General features: G+C 37.4%; 1 protein-coding gene across 2 annotated transcripts in view; it reads left to right on the top strand.

Annotated features, from left to right (window-relative positions):
- The first annotated feature begins 1,797 nt into the window (after positions 1-1,797).
- The window catches only part of si:dkey-174m14.3 (uncharacterized protein LOC563117 homolog), a 72,684-nt gene continuing 56,981 nt past the window's right edge, over positions 1,798-17,500 (top strand). Inside the window, exon 1 of one of the 2 annotated variants that reach the window (XM_017684689.2) lies at positions 1,798-2,075. The gene's annotated coding sequence lies outside the window, so the exon portion shown is untranslated. Of the gene's footprint in view, positions 2,076-2,127; positions 2,249-17,500 lie in introns of those variants that run through there. The other variant, XM_037538105.1, reaches the window with a different exon arrangement.

Raw genomic sequence — 17,500 nt, 5'->3', positions numbered from 1 at the left:
GTCTGTGTTTGTGTGTGTGTTTTGTAAGTGTGTGTGAGTGTGTGTGTGTCTGTGTGTGTTTGTGTGTATAACTGTGTGTTTTTGTGTGTTTGTATAACTGTGTGTTTTTGTGTGTGTATGGAAGTGTCTGTTTGTGTGTGTGTGTGTTTGTGTAAGTGTGTGTGTGTGTGTGTGTGTGTTTGTGCAGTGTGTGTGTTTGTGTGAGTGTGTGTGTCTGTGTGTGTGTTTGTATAAGTGTGTGTTTGCGTAAGTATGTGTGTGTGTTTTTGTGTGTGTTTTGTAAGTGTGTGTTTGTGTAAGTGTGTGTGTGTGTGTGTGTGTGTGTTTTTGTGTGTGTTTTGTAAGTGTGTGTTTGTGTGTGTATGTGTGTTTTTTAAGTGTGTGTGTGTGTTTGTGTGTGTTTTGTAAGTGTGTGTTTGTGTAAGTGTGTGTGTGTTTGGGTATGCGTGTGTGTGTGTCTGTGTTTGGGTGTGTATGTGTGTTTTGTAAGTGTGTGTGTATGTGTGTGTGTGTTAAGTAAGTGTGTGTTTGTGTAAGTGTGTGTGTGTGTGTCTGTGAGAGAATGTGCATGTGTGTGTGTCTGTGCTTGTGTGTGTGTGTGTTTTGTAAGTGTGTGTGTTTTGTAAGTGTGTGTGTGTGAGTGTGTGTGTGTGTGAGTGTGTGTGTATGAGTGTGTGTGTGTGAGTGTGTGTGTGTGAGTGTGTGTGTGGCGGTGACAAAGATTTCTGCTTTCATTTGAATCTTTCAGAATTAAGAAAGAAAGATAAAGGAAGTTTAACTAGAGTAAGAGAGAGAGAGAGACAGAGAGAGAGAGAGAGAGAGAGAGAGACAGAGAGAGAGAGAGACAGAGAGAGAGAGAGAGAGAGAGAGAGAGACAGAGAGAGAGAGAGAGAGAGAGGGCGAGAGAGAGAGAGAAAGAGAAAGGGAGAGAGAGAGAGAGAGGGAGAGAAAGAGAGAGAGGGAGAGAGAGAGAGAGAGAGAGAGAGGGAGAGAGAGAGAGACAGAGAGAGAGAGAGAGAGAGAGAGAGAGAGACAGAGAGAGACAGAGAGAGAGAGAGAGAGAGAGAGAGAGAGAGAGAGGGCGAGAGAGAGAGAGAAAGAGAAAGGGAGAGAGAGAGAGAGAGAGGGAGAGAAAGAGAGAGAGGGAGAGAGAGAGAGAGAGAGAGAGAGAGAGAGGGAGAGAGAGAGGGAGAGAGAGAGAGAGATGGGGAGGGGAGAGAAAGAAGACAGAAAAAAGGAGGACAGGAAGAAAAAAAAGAAAGAGATAGGACATCAAGAGAGAAAAAGGGGAAGACAGTAGAAACAGTGAGAGAGAAAGGAGAGAGCGAGAGAGAGAGAGGAGTGAGAAAAGGAAGAGAGGGAAAAGAAAGGGATAGGGAAGGCAAGGCAGTAAAGACAGAAATAGAGAAGAGAGGGAGCGAGGGAGAGCAAGACAGAGATAGAGATAAAGAAGAGCGATAAAGATAGGGAAGGGAGTAGAGACAACGAGAGAGAGAGAGGGAGAGAGAGAGAGAGAGAGAAGGCAGGAGAGTCTTAGAGAGAGAGAGAGAAATAGAGAAGAGATAGAGATAAAGAAGGGAGATATATAGCTGAGTTAGGGTTAGTAGAGAGAGAGAGAAAGAAAGAGAGAAATGAGGGGGGAGTGAGAGAGAGAAAAGGAAGAGAGGGAAAAGAAAGGGATAGGGAAGGTGAGGGAGTAGAGACAGAGAAATAGAGAAGAGAGGGAGCGAGGGAGAGCAAGACAGAGAGATAAAGAAGAGTGATAAAGATGGGGAGGGAGTAGAGACAGAGAGGGAGAGAGAGAGAGAGAGGACAGTATAGTCTTAGAAAGATAGAGAAGAGATGGAGTGAGAGTGTATGTGTGTTGAGAGAGACAGAGAGAGATGGGGAGGGAGCAGAGACGCTGAGAGAGAGCGAGAGAGTGGTAGAGAGAGGTAGAGTGAGTGTTGCAGTGTGCAGTGAGGGTCTATCAGTAGCAGTGAGAGAGCAGTGCTGCCTGTTTCACTCCTTTCTGTTTTTCTTCTTCTTTTCTCCTCATCCATCCAGGCTTGTGACCAGGAGATGCAGACCATAAGGTAAGTGCTTTTCTCCCCCCACTACCCCCCTTCCCACCGCCGCCTCCCCCCTCTGGGTTTTCCTCAGTACAGCAGGTTGCAGATTGCTCCGGTTCTTCTCCTCTGGATGCAGGATTCCCCAGCGTTCCTCCATCCGTCCATCTGCGGGAGATGAGGAGGTGTGGGACGGGAAGGTAGAGGAGAATCTGAGCGAGGATGTGTGGTGCTGAGTGGTTCTGCATGCTGGTGTGAGGATGGTCTGAGAAGCGTGCGCAGTTCTCTGTGACGCTGGGCTTCCGGACGCTGTGGCTGCTCGAATGTCTGTTTCTGACCGTCCCTTCTGCTTCTGGACCGTTCCAGCCCTTTTACTCCGTCACTCTGGCTGTAGAATTATGGTGGGATTTACTGGGGGAAACACCGTCCCCTCACCCTACACCCTTTTCTCCCCCTCCTGGGAGAGCTAGTCCGAGTGTTTTAATCAGGTTCTGCTGAGCGTTCTCGCTCTGCGTTAGTCAGAGAAGAGAGAGCACAGCCGGGCGAGCGAGGCAGAATGTACGTGTGAAACTCACAGCTTCCCCTGTGAGCTCCAGAAATTATTGCCATGGTGACACACACTGTACCCAGCTGGGCTCCGGCGTAACGGCACTGAATGAGAGAACCCGGTGCTGATCTGTTCTAGTGACAGAACCATTCTGAGAGCAGCTCTGTCTGTAGAGCACAGTGCCCTGTACATATTACAGCTGATAGAGCAGATCAGGGGAGATAAACAGCTCTGCGTGAGTCTGTACAGCAAAACAGCACCGATTCAATAACAATAACAGCACATATTACTGTTATTACTGTATCACTGTTATTACTGTTATTACTGTTAGTACTGTACACTGTACATCATCCTGTCAGCTCTGAGTACTGTGCATGTATAAATATGTTTATTACATATAAATGCAAATCTATCTATCTATCTATCTATCTATCTATCTATCTATCTATCTATCTATCTATCCACTTGTAGATCAGTCAATCTATCCATCAAGTGATTTATTAATCAATTTATCAGTCAGTCTATCTATTTGTCTATTTATCAGTCTGCCAGGTGATTGATCGATCTATCACTTTATCAGTTATCTATCTATCTATCTATCTATCTATCTATCTATCTATCTATCTATCTATCTATCTATCTATCTATCTATCTATCTATCTGTTGCAGTACTGTAGTGCTGTAAGTGAAGCCCTTATTAAATGTGCATTGATTATTTAATGATGGTGCTGCTCTCAGTGAGCTCCTGTAGTGTCAGTGTAGCTGATGCCTGGAGGGGTGTGTGTGTTGGGGTGTTGGGGGAGCTGTCTGTTCTGTTCTCCTGCTCCGTCCCATCATTAGGCCAATTCAACCCTCCGGAATGATAGTATGACACTGTAAGAAGTGAAGGGCTGAGTGACAGCGGAGGAGGAGTGCAGCATCCAGCCATTCTGATTCATAATGAGCGCCCAGCGTGGCCCTGACCCCTGAGCAGCCCATCTGATGAAACGTCCTGAAATCTCTTTTCATCCCCTTATTCTCTCTTCTGCTTTATGAGAATTGCTCCTTCAGCAGGACTCGGGTGGGAATTTGACATCCATTTGCAAACAAGTCTGTGTGGAGAGGGACTGCATTCTAATGAAGACCAGTAGAAGGACTGGCTGGAGATGTTAGGGTTAGACCTGAGTTAGGCCTTGGTCCAACCTCAAACTGCAGATTATATGATCAATGTATCATTTTATAATCCCTTAAATTATTTGTGAAAAGCTGAACACCCCTCGCTAATTTAGTCTTTAGATTAGCTTTGGGTTTTATCTGGTTTAGTCTTTAGATTAGCTTTGGGTTTGATCTGTTTTAGTCTTTAGATTAGCTTTGGGTTTTATCTGTTTTAATCTTTAGATTAGCTTTGGGTTTGATCTGTTTTAGTCTTTAGAGTAGCTTTGGGTTTGATCTGTTTTAGGCTTTAGATTAGCTTTGGGTTTTATCTGTTTTAGTCTTTAGATTAGCTTTGGGTTTGATCTGTTTTAGTCTTTAGATTAGATTTGGGTTTGATCTGTTTTAGTCTTTAGATTAGCTTTGGGTTTGATTTGTTTTAATCTTTAGATTAGCTTTGGGTTTGATTTGTTTTAGTCTTTAGATTAGCTTTGGGTTTGATCTGTTTTAATCTTTAGATTAGCTTTGGGTTTGATTTGTTTTAGTCTTTAGATTAGCTTTGGGTTTGATCTGTTTTAGTCTTTAGATTAGCTTTGGGTTTGATCTGTTTTAATCTTTAGATTAGCTTTGGGTTTGATCTGTTTTAGTCTTTAGATTAGCTTTGGCTTTGACCTGTTTTAGTCTTTAGATTAGCTTTGGGTTTGATCTGTTTTAATCTTTAGATTAGCTTTGGGTTTGATTTGTTTTAGTCTTTAGATTAGCTTTGGGTTTGATCTGTTTTAGTCTTTAGATTAGCTTTGGGTTTGATCTGGTTTAGTCTTTAGATTAGCTTTGGGTTTGATCTGTATTAGTCTTTAGATTAGCTTTGGGTTTTATCTGTTTTAGTCTTTAGATTAGCTTTGGGTTTGATCTGTTTTAATCTTTAGATTAGCTTTGGGTTTGATTTGTTTTAGTCTTTAGATTAGCTTTGGGTTTGATCTGTTTTAGTCTTTAGATTAGCTTTGGGTTTGATTTGTTTTAGTCTTTAGATTAGCTTTGGGTTTGATCTGTTTTAGTCTTTAGATTAGCTTTGGGTTTGATCTGGTTTAGTCTTTAGATTAGCTTTGGGTTTGATCTGTATTAGTCTTTAGATTAGCTTTGGGTTTTATCTGTTTTAGTCTTTAGATTAGCTTTGGGTTTGATCTGTTTTAGTCTTTAGATTAGCTTTGGGTTATATCTGGTTTAGTCTTTAGATTAGCTTTGGGTTTGATCTGTTTTAGTCTGTAGATTAGCTTTGGGTTTGATCTGTTTTAGTCTTTAGATTAGCTTTGGGTTTGATCTGTTTTAGTCTTTAGATTAGCTTTGGGTTTGATCTGTATTAGTCTTTAGATTAGCTTTGGGTTTGATCTGTTTTAGTCTTTAGATTAGCTTTGGGTTTTATCTGGTTTAGTCTTTAGATTAGCTTTGGGTTTGATCTGTTTTAGTCTTTAGATTAGCTTTGGGTTTGATCTGTATTAGTCTTTAGATTAGCTTTGGGTTTGATCTGTATTAGTCTTTAGATTAGCTTTGGGTTTTATCTGTTTTAGTCTTTAGATTAGCTTTGGGTTTGATCTGTTTTAGTCTTTAGATTAGCTTTGGGTTTGATCTGTTTTAGTCTTTAGATTAGCTTTGGGTTTGATCTGTCTTAGTGTTTAGATTAGCTTTGGGTTTTATCTGTTTTAGTCTTTAGATTAGCTTTGGGTTTGATCTGTTTTAGTCTTTAGATTAGCTTTGGGTTTGATCTGTTTTAGTCTTTAGATTAGCTTTGGGTTTGATCTGTCTTAGTGTTTAGAGTAGCTTTGGGTTTTATTTGTTTTAGTCTTTAGAGTAGCTTTGGGTTTGATCTGTATTAGTCTTTAGATTAGCTTTGGGTTTGATCTGGTTTAGTCTTTAGATTCGCTTTGGGTTTGATCTGGTTTAGTCTCTAGATTAGCTTTGGGTTTGATCTGTATTAGTCTTTAGATTAGCTTTGGGTTTGATCTGTTTTAGTCTTTAGAGTAGCTTTGGGTTTGATCTGTTTTAGGCTTTAGATTAGCTTTGGGTTTGATCTGTTTTAGTCTTTAGATTAGCTTTGGATTTGATCTGTTTTAGTCTTTAGATTAGCTTTGGGTTTGATCTGTTTTAGTCTGTAGATTAGCTTTGGGTTTGATCTGTTTTAGTCTTTAGATTAGATTTGGGTTTGATCTGTTTTAGTCTTTAGATTAGCTTTGGGTTTGATCTGTTTTAGTCTTTAGATTAGCTTTGGGTTTTATTTGTTTTAGTCTTTAGATTAGCTTTGGGTTTGATCTGTTTTAGTCTTTAGATTAGCTTTGGGTTTGATCTGTTTTAGTCTTTAGATTACCTTTGGGCTTGATCTGTTTTAGTCTTTAGATTAGCTTTGGGTTTTATTTGTTTTAGTCTTTAGATTAGATTTGGGTTTGATCTGTTTTAGTCTTTAGAATAGCTTTGGGTTTGATCTGTATTAGTCTTTAGATTAGCTTTGTGTTTGATCTGTTTAAATCTTTAGATTAGCTTTGGGTTTGATCTGTTTTAATCTTTAGATTAGCTTTGGGTTTGATTTGTTTTAGTCTTTAGATTAGCTTTGGGTTTGATCTGTTTTAGTCTTTAGATTAGCTTTGGGTTTGATCTGTTTTAATCTTTAGATTAGCTTTGGGTTTGATCTGTTTTAGTCTTTAGATTAGCTTTGGCTTTGACCTGTTTTAGTCTTTAGATTAGCTTTGGGTTTGATCTGTTTTAATCTTTAGAATAGCTTTGGGTTTGATTTGTTTTAGTCTTTAGATTAGCTTTGGGTTTGATCTGTTTTAGTCTTTAGATTAGCTTTGGGTTTGATCTGGTTTAGTCTTTAGATTAGCTTTGGGTTTGATCTGTATTAGTCTTTAGATTAGCTTTGGGTTTTATCTGTTTTAGTCTTTAGATTAGCTTTGGGTTTGATCTGTTTTAATCTTTAGATTAGCTTTGGGTTTGATTTGTTTTAGTCTTTAGATTAGCTTTGGGTTTGATCTGTTTTAGTCTTTAGATTAGCTTTGGGTTTGATCTGTATTAGTCTTTAGATTAGCTTTGGGTTTGATTTGTTTTAGTCTTTAGATTAGCTTTGGGTTTGATCTGTTTTAATCTTTAGATTAGCTTTGGGTTTGATTTGTTTTAGTCTTTAGATTAGCTTTGGGTTTGATCTGTTTTAGTCTTTAGATTAGCTTTGGGTTTGATCTGTTTTAATCTTTAGATTAGCTTTGGGTTTGATCTGTTTTAGTCTTTAGATTAGCTTTGGCTTTGACCTGTTTTAGTCTTTAGATTAGCTTTGAGTTTGATCTGTTTTAATCTTTAGATTAGCTTTGGGTTTGATTTGTTTTAGTCTTTAGATTAGCTTTGGGTTTGATCTGGTTTAGTCTTTAGATTAGCTTTGGGTTTGATCTGTATTAGTCTTTAGATTAGCTTTGGGTTTTATCTGTTTTAGTCTTTAGATTAGCTTTGGGTTTGATCTGTTTTAATCTTTAGATTAGCTTTGGGTTTGATTTGTTTTAGTCTTTAGATTAGCTTTGGGTTTGATCTGTTTTGGTCTTTAGATTAGCTTTGGGTTTGATTTGTTTTAGTCTTTAGATTAGCTTTGGGTTTGATCTGTTTTAGTCTTTAGATTAGCTTTGGGTTTGATCTGGTTTAGTCTTTAGATTAGCTTTGGGTTTGATCTGTATTAGTCTTTAGATTAGCTTTGGGTTTTATCTGTTTTAGTCTTTAGATTAGCTTTGGGTTTGATCTGTTTTAGTCTTTAGATTAGCTTTGGGTTTTATCTGGTTTAGTCTTTAGATTAGCTTTGGGTTTGATCTGTTTTAGTCTGTAGATTAGCTTTGGGTTTGATCTGTTTTAGTCTTTAGATTAGCTTTGGGTTTGATCTGTTTTAGTCTTTAGATTAGCTTTGGGTTTGATCTGTATTAGTCTTTAGATTAGCTTTGGGTTTGATCTGTTTTAGTCTTTAGATTAGCTTTGGGTTTGATCTGTATTAGTCTTTAGATTAGCTTTGGGTTTGATCTGTTTTAGTCTTTAGATTAGCTTTGGGTTTTATCTGGTTTAATCTTTAGATTATCTTTGGGTTTGATCTGTTTTAGTCTTTAAATTAGCTTTGGGTTTGATCTGTATTAGTCTTTAGATTAGCTTTGGGTTTGATCTGTATTAGTCTTTAGATTAGCTTTGGGTTTTATCTGTTTTAGTCTTTAGATTAGCTTTGGGTTTGATCTGTTTTAGTTTTTAGATTAGCTTTGGGTTTGATCTGTTTTAGTCTTTAGATTAGCTTTGGGTTTGATCTGTCTTAGTGTTTAGATTAGCTTTGGGTTTTATCTGTTTTAGTCTTTAGATTAGCTTTGGGTTTGATCTGTTTTAGTCTTTAGATTAGCTTTGGGTTTGATCTGTCTTAGTGTTTAGAGTAGCTTTGGGTTTTATTTGTTTTAGTCTTTAGATTAGCTTTGGGTTTGATCTGTTTTAGTCTTTAGATTAGCTTTGGGTTTGATCTGTATTAGTCTTTAGATTAGCTTTGGGTTTGATCTGGTTTAGTCTTTAGATTCGCTTTGGGTTTGATCTGGTTTAGTCTCTAGATTAGCTTTGGGTTTGATCTGTATTAGTCTTTAGATTAGCTTTGGGTTTGATCTGTTTTAGTCTTTAGAGTAGCTTTGGGTTTGATCTGTTTTAGGCTTTAGATTAGCTTTGGGTTTGATCTGTTTTAGTCTTTAGATTAGCTTTGGATTTGATCTGTTTTAGTCTTTAGATTAGCTTTGGGTTTGATCTGTTTTAGTCTTTAGATTAGCTTTGGGTTTGATCTGTTTTAGTCTTTAGATTAGCTTTGGGTTTGATCTGTTTTAGTCTTTAGATTAGATTTGGGTTTGATCTGTTTTAGTCTTTAGATTAGCTTTGGGTTTGATCTGTTTTAGTCTTTAGATTAGCTTTGGGTTTTATTTGTTTTACTCTTTAGATTAGCTTTGGGTTTGATCTGTTTTAGTCTTTAGATTAGCTTTGGGTTTGATCTGTTTTAGTCTTTAGATTACCTTTGGGCTTGATCTGTTTTAGTCTTTAGATTAGCTTTGGGTTTTATTTGTTTTAGTCTTTAGATTAGATTTGGGTTTGATCTGTTTTAGTCTTTAGATTAGCTTTGGGTTTGATCTGTATTAGTCTTTAGATTAGCTTTGTGTTTGATCTGTATAAATCTTTAGATTAGCTTTGGGTTTGATCTGTTTTAATCTTTAGATTAGCTTTGGGTTTGATTTGTTTTAGTCTTTAGATTAGCTTTGGGTTTGATCTGTTTTAGTCTTTAGATTAGCTTTGGGTTTGATTTGTTTTAGTCTTTAGATTAGCTTTGGGTTTGATCTGTTTTAGTCTTTAGATTAGCTTTGGGTTTGATCTGGTTTAGTCTTTAGTTTAGCTTTGGGTTTGATCTGTATTAGTCTTTAGATTAGCTTTGGGTTTGATCTGTTTTAGTCTTTAGATTAGCTTTGGGTTTGATCTGTATTAGTCTTTAGATTAGCTTTGGGTTTGATCTGTTTTAGTCTTTAGAGTAGCTTTGGGTTTGATCTGTTTTAGGCTTTAGATTAGCTTTGGGTTTGATCTGTTTTAGTCTTTAGATTAGCTTTGGATTTGATCTGTTTTAGTCTTTAGATTAGCTTTGGGTTTGATCTGTTTTAGTCTTTAGATTAGCTTTGGGTTTGATCTGTTTTAGTCTTTAGATTAGCTTTGGGTTTGATCTGTTTTAGTCTTTAGATTAGATTTGGGTTTGATCTGTTTTAGTCTTTAGATTAGCTTTGGGTTTGATCTGTTTTAGTCTTTAGATTAGCTTTGGGTTTGATCTGTTTTAGTCTTTAGATTAGCTTTGGGTTTTATTTGTTTTAGTCTTTAGATTAGCTTTGGGTTTGATCTGTTTTAGTCTTTAGATTAGCTTTGGGTTTGATCTGTTTTAGTCTTTAGATTACCTTTGGGCTTGATCTGTTTTAGTCTTTAGATTAGCTTTGGGTTTATTTGTTTTAGTCTTTAGATTAGATTTGGGTTTGATCTGTTTTAGTCTTTAGATTAGCTTTGGGTTTGATCTGTATTAGTCTTTAGATTAGCTTTGTGTTTGATCTGTTTAAATCTTTAGATTAGCTTTGGGTTTGATCTGTTTTAATCTTTAGATTAGCTTTGGGTTTGATTTGTTTTAGTCTTTAGATTAGCTTTGGGTTTGATCTGTTTTAGTCTTTAGATTAGCTTTGGGTTTGATCTGTTTTAATCTTTAGATTAGCTTTGGGTTTGATCTGTTTTAGTCTTTAGATTAGCTTTGGCTTTGACCTGTTTTAGTCTTTAGATTAGCTTTGGGTTTGATCTGTTTTAATCTTTAGAATAGCTTTGGGTTTGATTTGTTTTAGTCTTTAGATTAGCTTTGGGTTTGATCTGTTTTAGTCTTTAGATTAGCTTTGGGTTTGATCTGGTTTAGTCTTTAGATTAGCTTTGGGTTTGATCTGTATTAGTCTTTAGATTAGCTTTGGGTTTTATCTGTTTTAGTCTTTAGATTAGCTTTGGGTTTGATCTGTTTTAATCTTTAGATTAGCTTTGGGTTTGATTTGTTTTAGTCTTTAGATTAGCTTTGGGTTTGATCTGTTTTAGTCTTTAGATTAGCTTTGGGTTTGATCTGTATTAGTCTTTAGATTAGCTTTGGGTTTGATTTGTTTTAGTCTTTAGATTAGCTTTGGGTTTGATCTGTTTTAATCTTTAGATTAGCTTTGGGTTTGATTTGTTTTAGTCTTTAGATTAGCTTTGGGTTTGATCTGTTTTAGTCTTTAGATTAGCTTTGGGTTTGATCTGTTTTAATCTTTAGATTAGCTTTGGGTTTGATCTGTTTTAGTCTTTAGATTAGCTTTGGCTTTAACCTGTTTTAGTCTTTAGATTAGCTTTGGGTTTGATCTGTTTTAATCTTTAGATTAGCTTTGGGTTTGATTTGTTTTAGTCTTTAGATTAGCTTTGGGTTTGATCTGGTTTAGTCTTTAGATTAGCTTTGGGTTTGATCTGTTTTGGTCTTTAGATTAGCTTTGGGTTTGATTTGTTTTAGTCTTTAGATTAGCTTTGGGTTTGATCTGTTTTAGTCTTTAGATTAGCTTTGGGTTTGATCTGGTTTAGTCTTTAGATTAGCTTTGGGTTTGATCTGTATTAGTCTTTAGATTAGCTTTGGGTTTTATCTGTTTTAGTCTTTAGATTAGCTTTGGGTTTGATCTGTTTTAGTCTTTAGATTAGCTTTGGGTTTTATCTGGTTTAGTCTTTAGATTAGCTTTGGGTTTGATCTGTTTTAGTCTGTAGATTAGCTTTGGGTTTGATCTGTTTTAGTCTTTAGATTAGCTTTGGGTTTGATCTGTTTTAGTCTTTAGATTAGTTTTGGGTTTGATCTGTTTTAGTCTTTAGATTAGCTTTGGGTTTGTTCTGTTTTAGTCTTTAGATTAGCTTTGGGTTTGATCTGTTTTAGTCTTTAGAATAGCTTTGGGTTTGATCTGTTTTAGTCTTTAGATTAGCTTTGGGTTTGATCTGTTTTAGTCTTTAGATTAGCTTTGGGTTTGATCTGTATTAGTCTTTAGATTAGCTTTGGGTTTTATCTGTTTTAGTCTTTAGATTAGCTTTGGGTTTGATCTGTTTTAGTTTTTAGATTAGCTTTGGGTTTGATCTGTTTTAGTCTTTAGATTAGCTTTGGGTTTGATCTGTCTTAGTGTTTAGATTAGCTTTGGGTTTTATCTGTTTTAGTCTTTAGATTAGCTTTGGGTTTGATCTGTTTTAGTCTTTAGATTAGCTTTGGGTTTGATCTGTCTTAGTGTTTAGAGTAGCTTTGGGTTTTATTTGTTTTAGTCTTTAGATTAGCTTTGGGTTTTATTTGTTTTAGTCTTTAGATTAGCTTTGGGTTTGATCTGTTTTAGTCTTTAGATTACCTTTGGGTTTGATCTGTTTTAGTCTTTAGATTAGCTTTGGGTTTTATTTGTTTTAGTCTTTAGATTAGATTTGGGTTTGATCTGTTTTAGTCTTTAGATTAGCTTTGGGTTTGATCTGTATTAGTCTTTAGATTAGCTTTGTGTTTGATCTGTATAAATCTTTAGATTAGCTTTGGGTTTGATTTGTTTTAGTCTTTAGATTGGCTTTGGGTTTGATCTGTTTTAGTCTTTAGATTAGCTTTGGGTTTGATCTGGTTTAGTCTTTAGATTGGCTTTGGGTTTGATCTGGTTCAGTCTTTAGATTAGCTTTGGGTTTTATTTGTTTTAGTCTTTAGATTAGCTTTGGGTTTGATCTGTTTTAGTCTTTAGATTAGCTTTGGGTTTGATCTGTTTTAGTCTTTAGATTAGCTTTGGGTTTGTTCTGTTTTAGTCTTTAGATTAGCTTTGGGTTTGATCTGTTTTAGTCTTTAGATTAGCTTTGGGTTTGATCTGTTTTAGTCTTTAGATTAGTTTTGCGTTTGATCTGTATTAGTCTTTAGATTAACTTTGGGTTTGATCTGTTTTAGTCTTTAGATTAGCTTTGGGTTTGATCTGTTTTAGTCTTTAGATTAGCTTTGGGTTTGATCTGTTTTAGTCTTTAGATTAGCTTTGGGTTTGTTCTGTTTTAGTCTTTAGATTAGCTTTGGGTTTGATCTGTTTTAGTCTTTAGAATAGCTTTGGGTTTGATCTGTTTTAGTCTTTAGATTAGCTTTGGGTTTTATCTGTTTTAGTCTTTAGATTAGTTTTGGGTTTGATCTGTTTTAGTCTTTAGATTAGCTTTGGGTTTGTTCTGTTTTAGTCTTTAGATTAGCTTTGGGTTTGATCTGTTTTAGTCTTTAGAATAGCTTTGGGTTTGATCTGTTTTAGTCTTTAGATTAGCTTTGGGTTTGATCTGTTTTAGTCTTTAGATTAGCTTTGGGTTTGATCTGTTTTAGTCTTTAGATTCGCTTTGGGTTTGATCTGTATTAGTCTTTAGATTCGCTTTGGGTTTGATCTGTTTTAGTCTTTAGATTAGCTTTGGGTTTGTTCTGTTTTAGTCTTTAGATTAGCTTTGGGTTTGATCTGGTTTAGTCTTTAGATTAGCTTTGGGTTTGATCTGTTTTAGTCTTTAGATTAGTTTTGGGTTTGATCTGTTTTAGTCTTTAGATTAGCTTTGGGTTTGATCTGTATTAGTCTTTAGATTAGCTTTGGGTTTTATCTGTTTTAGTCTTTAGATTAGCTTTGGGTTTTATCTGTTTTAGTCTTTAGATTAGCTTTGGGTTTGATCTGTATTAGTCTTTAGATTAGCTTTGGGTTTTATCTGTTTTAGTCTTTAGATTAGCTTTGGCTTTGACCTGTTTTAGTCTTTAGATTAGCTTTGGGTTTGATCTGTTTTAGTCTTTAGATTAGCTTTGGGTTTTATCTGTATTAGTCTTTAGATTAGCTTTGGGTTTGATCTGTTTTAGTCTTTAGATTAGCTTTGGGTTTGATCTGTTTTAGTCTTTAGATTAGCTTTGGGATTGATCTGTTTTAGTCTTTAGATTAGCTTTGGGTTTGATCTGTTTTAGTCTTTAGATTAGCTTTGGGTTTTATCTGTTTTAGTCTTTAGATTAGCTTTGGGTTTTATCTGTTTTAGTCTTTAGATTAGCTTTGGGATTGATCTGTTTTAGTCTTTAGATTAGCTTTGGGTTTGATCTGTCTTAGTCTTTAGATTAGCTTTGGGTTTGATCTGGTTTAGTCTTTAGATTAACTTTGGGTTTGATCTGGTTTAGTCTTTAGATTAACTTTGGGTTTGATCTGGTTTAGTCTTTAGATTAATTGTGCGATTGATCTTGCTCTAGATCAACTTCACATTTAGTCTGACTAAAGGTTCCTCTTAGCTTAAAAGCCTGATCTGGTTTAGTTGAAACTAGTTTTAGGCATTCAGTCTGACTGAAGTATTTTTTTAGTTCCTACTGGTCTATGCTGGTCTAAGCCGGTTTATGTTGGTCTAAGCCGGTTTATGCTCGTCTAAGCCGGTTTATTCTGGTCTAAGCCGGTTTATGCTGGTCTAAGCCGGTTTATTCTGGTCTAAGCCGGTTTATGCTGGTATAAGCCGGTTTATGCTGGTCTAAGCCGGTTTATGCTGGTCTAAGCCGGTTTATGCTGGTCTGCTTCTGGGTTAGCTTGTCACTAATGCATGGTCTTCCAAAACACAACATACGCTGGTTTAGCTTTTGACCATCCATGCTGGTTGAAGGTTTATCTAGGAGGTAGATTCTCCTGGTGGTGAGTGTTAAGCATACGTTTTCTCATCCATCTCTCTCTCTCTCTCTCTCTCTCTCTATCTCCATTTCTCTCTCTCTCTCTCTCTCTCTCTCTCTCTCTCTCTCTCTATCTCCATTTCTCTCTCTCTCTCTCTCTCTCTCTCTCTCTCTCACCTTCAGTGCAGATGTTGAATACGGCTGAGAGTCTGCAGTGCTTTAAACTCCACAGCAGCTCCCAGAAGGTCTCATTGTGGAACTGAACAGAATGATTTAGACTTCCACTCTGTCTGTCCGTCTATCTGTGCTGTGTTTGTCCATTTTTTTATAAACCTCAATTATTCCCCTTTATGGCCATCAGCGAAAATGCCTGGTTTTGTTATTTAAAACTTGCTGCATTGTGTTAAAAATGGATTTTGGAGTGTGTCATTTCTGAGGTGAGTCATTGGCATCAGTGGAAGTGATTGGACTTGAATCTGAAATAATATAAGAGTTGACTCCATTTCAGAGGCAGTGCTACAGACTGTCTGAGAGTCGAGGCTAGCAGTGTTAGCTGTGGGAAATCTTTGTAAAAATCATATAAACTTCTACTCTGTGTATAAAATATTAATTTATATACATATGGTGCACATGCACTTTAATACACCATAGACAGTACTGCATTAGTGTATTTAAGTGTAAATATGTGTAAATACTATATGTGTAGACTCCACTAGTTACTCATGAGTTGGGAGAGAGGGAGGACCTGACTGGCCAGAAGCTCAGTGCTAATTCATAGTATTTATTTGTGTCATTGAGAAGATCACGTCTCTATGTTTGTAGGTGAGCCGTAACTGTGCTCTGATAGAGCTCGTCTCATCGCCGTTACTGCAGATACAGCCCTGCAAGTGGATAAACACCAACAAAGCGAACCAGAATGACCACAAAAACACGAAAGGATACGTGGACACTTTAGATGAGTTTCAGACAATTAACTCACACACAGATATAAAGCTGAAGTCAGCTTCTTATTCATCAGCTTTTCATTTGAATTTTCTGTTCCACCTTAAAAGCATCTGTAGTTACAGTGAGGCACCTTAAACGCAGAAAAGGTTTCAAACAAAAAGCTCTGAATATGAAGTCAACAGCTCATCTTAATAAATGCATTAATTTACCTCAATAAATGCTACTTAATCAAGAAATGCCTCAAACTTTCTCTTGCAGCACAGCAGTGCAGCTGTTAAACACGTTTCATTGGCTAATGCCACATCCCAAACCACACACTTCACCTACTGCACTAATGAGAGCACTTCTAATGGGATATGCACTATTTTACACACTATTTAGTGATCGAGTATACGGTTTGGGACAGGGCACCAATAACGCAGCGTGAAATCTCAGCTGTTTAGATTTCAGCTTTCGTTTGAATTCATTTCATTGAACGCCCGTGACCTTCGACCTCTCAGGCGGCTCTGCATTAAAAACCCACATCATTCTGTAACGGATATTCCCACATGGGCTCAGGAACACTTCGGAAAACTACTGTCAGTGAACTCAGTTCGTGCTCCGTCTACAAGTGCAGGTTAAAACTCTGCCATGCAAAGCGAAGCCACATATCAACACCACCCAGAAACGCCGCCGGCTTCTCTGGGCCCGAGCTCATCTGAGATGGACTGACGCAGAGTGGAAAAGTGTCCTGTGGTCTGACGCGTCCACATTTAAAAAGTTCTAAAGCCAGCATCTCTGATGGTGTGGGGGGGTGTTAGTGCCCATGGCAGGGGTAACCTGCACATCTGTGAAGGCCCCATTAATGCTGAAAGGTACATACAGGTTTTGGAGCAACATCTGCTGCCATCCAAGCAGCGTCTTTTTCAGGGACGTCCTGCTTATTTCAGCAAGACGATGCCGAGCCACATTCTGCACGTGTTCCAACAGCGTGGCTTCGTAGTAAAAGAGTGCGGGTACTAGACTGACCTGCCTGCAGTCCAGACCGTCTCCCATTGAAAATGTGTGGCACATTATGAAGCTCAAAATACGGCAGCGGAGACCCCGGACTGCTGAGCAGCTGAAGCTGGACATCAAGCAGGAATGGGAAAGAATTCCACCTACAAAGCTTCAACAATCAGTGTCCTCAGTTCCCAAACGCTTACTGAGTGTTAAAGGAAAGGTGATGTAACACAGTGGGAAACACGCCCCTGTCCCAACTTCTCTGGAACGTGTTGCAGGCATCAAATTCAAAATGAGTGAATATTTGCAAAAAACAATAAAGTTTATCAGTTTGAACATTAAATATCTCGTTTTTGTAGTGGATTCAGTTGAATATCGGTTGAAAAGGATTTGCAGATCATCGTTTTCTGTTTTTATTCATGTTTTACACAACGTCCCAACTTCACTGGAATTGGGGTTGTACAACCACAGCACTGCTGAGTGAAGTTGAAGTTGTTGACCAAAATGGTAGCAGCGCAACTATGATGTCATCATTTGGTCAGCTGTCACTGATTGATCAGAATCTCAGCATAAACTGGTCAGAATCTTGTCCCTGATTGACATAAATTCTGCTGTTGTTTTGTTTCCATGGCAGCAAGTTTACTGATCAGTTCTGATCAGGTTACCAGCGATTTAAAGTACACAATACTTAGCTGTTACTTGTTAATGCACAACTTATGGATCTATGGAGCAACCAAATGTAAGAAAAGGACATTTTAAACTTAGTAGTGTAACTGAGGACTCAGTACCACTGAGTACAGTACACACAGATTGAAGTATAAACGTATTGAAAACTGGAGTGACCCAGGCCTGTGCTGCAGTTTTAACATGTGCTCAGTTTTGTGTACATGCATGTGTGTCCTGTGCAGCTTCATGTGTCCTACGCAATCAATAGAGTATTTACCAGTATCAGGCAGTAATATTGATTAGCACTGGCTGAATCTCACTGCAGCACTGCAGTACAGTGTCCGTGTGTAACGCAGATGAGTAGATGTGGAGGCAGAGTGCAGAAAAAGATTTTGGATTCCACATAAAAACTATTCCACAAAATAAAACAATGTCTTACATGGCTACCAAATAACCAGACACAGTGCAAGCCACTGCCAAACGTTAAACAGTGCAGCTGAGAAGAAGAGTAGAGGTGGTTAGCATTGGCTTAGCTAGGATGCTAACAGCTCTGTTCACATGTTGGCTTCGGGTTCACTGAAGCACAAATTAGGTGATAATGACTCAATTCGGAAGGAGTGAAGTGGAAGGAGCATCTGGAGCTGAAAGGACAGAAATGAGAAATTAACCTTGTTCTGTGTTTGATCCCCTAACTTAATATTAGCTTAGCAAGCAGCTACAAACCCAAACAGAGCGACTTGCTACAGCACAGGTGTGATTCTGAATAAATGCTGCTCTGCAAGTGTAGATCTCAAACAGGTGTGATACATCAGGTGACTTAAAGCAGATGAGATGGATTCGGTGAGTTAGAGCAGGTATATTAGAGCAGGTGAGGTAGAGCAGGTATATTAGAGCAGGTGAGGTACAGCAGGTGAGGTAGAGCAGGTATATTAGAGCAGGTGAGGTACAGCAGGTATATTAGAGCAGGTGAGGTACAGCAGGTGAGGT

The sequence above is a fragment of the Pygocentrus nattereri genome, chromosome 4 (assembly GCF_015220715.1).
Source record: "Pygocentrus nattereri isolate fPygNat1 chromosome 4, fPygNat1.pri, whole genome shotgun sequence".
Classification (NCBI taxonomy): domain Eukaryota; kingdom Metazoa; phylum Chordata; class Actinopteri; order Characiformes; family Serrasalmidae; genus Pygocentrus; species Pygocentrus nattereri.
Note: the sequence above shows the minus strand (reverse complement) of the source record. Positions and strands in the feature narration are given on the sequence as shown.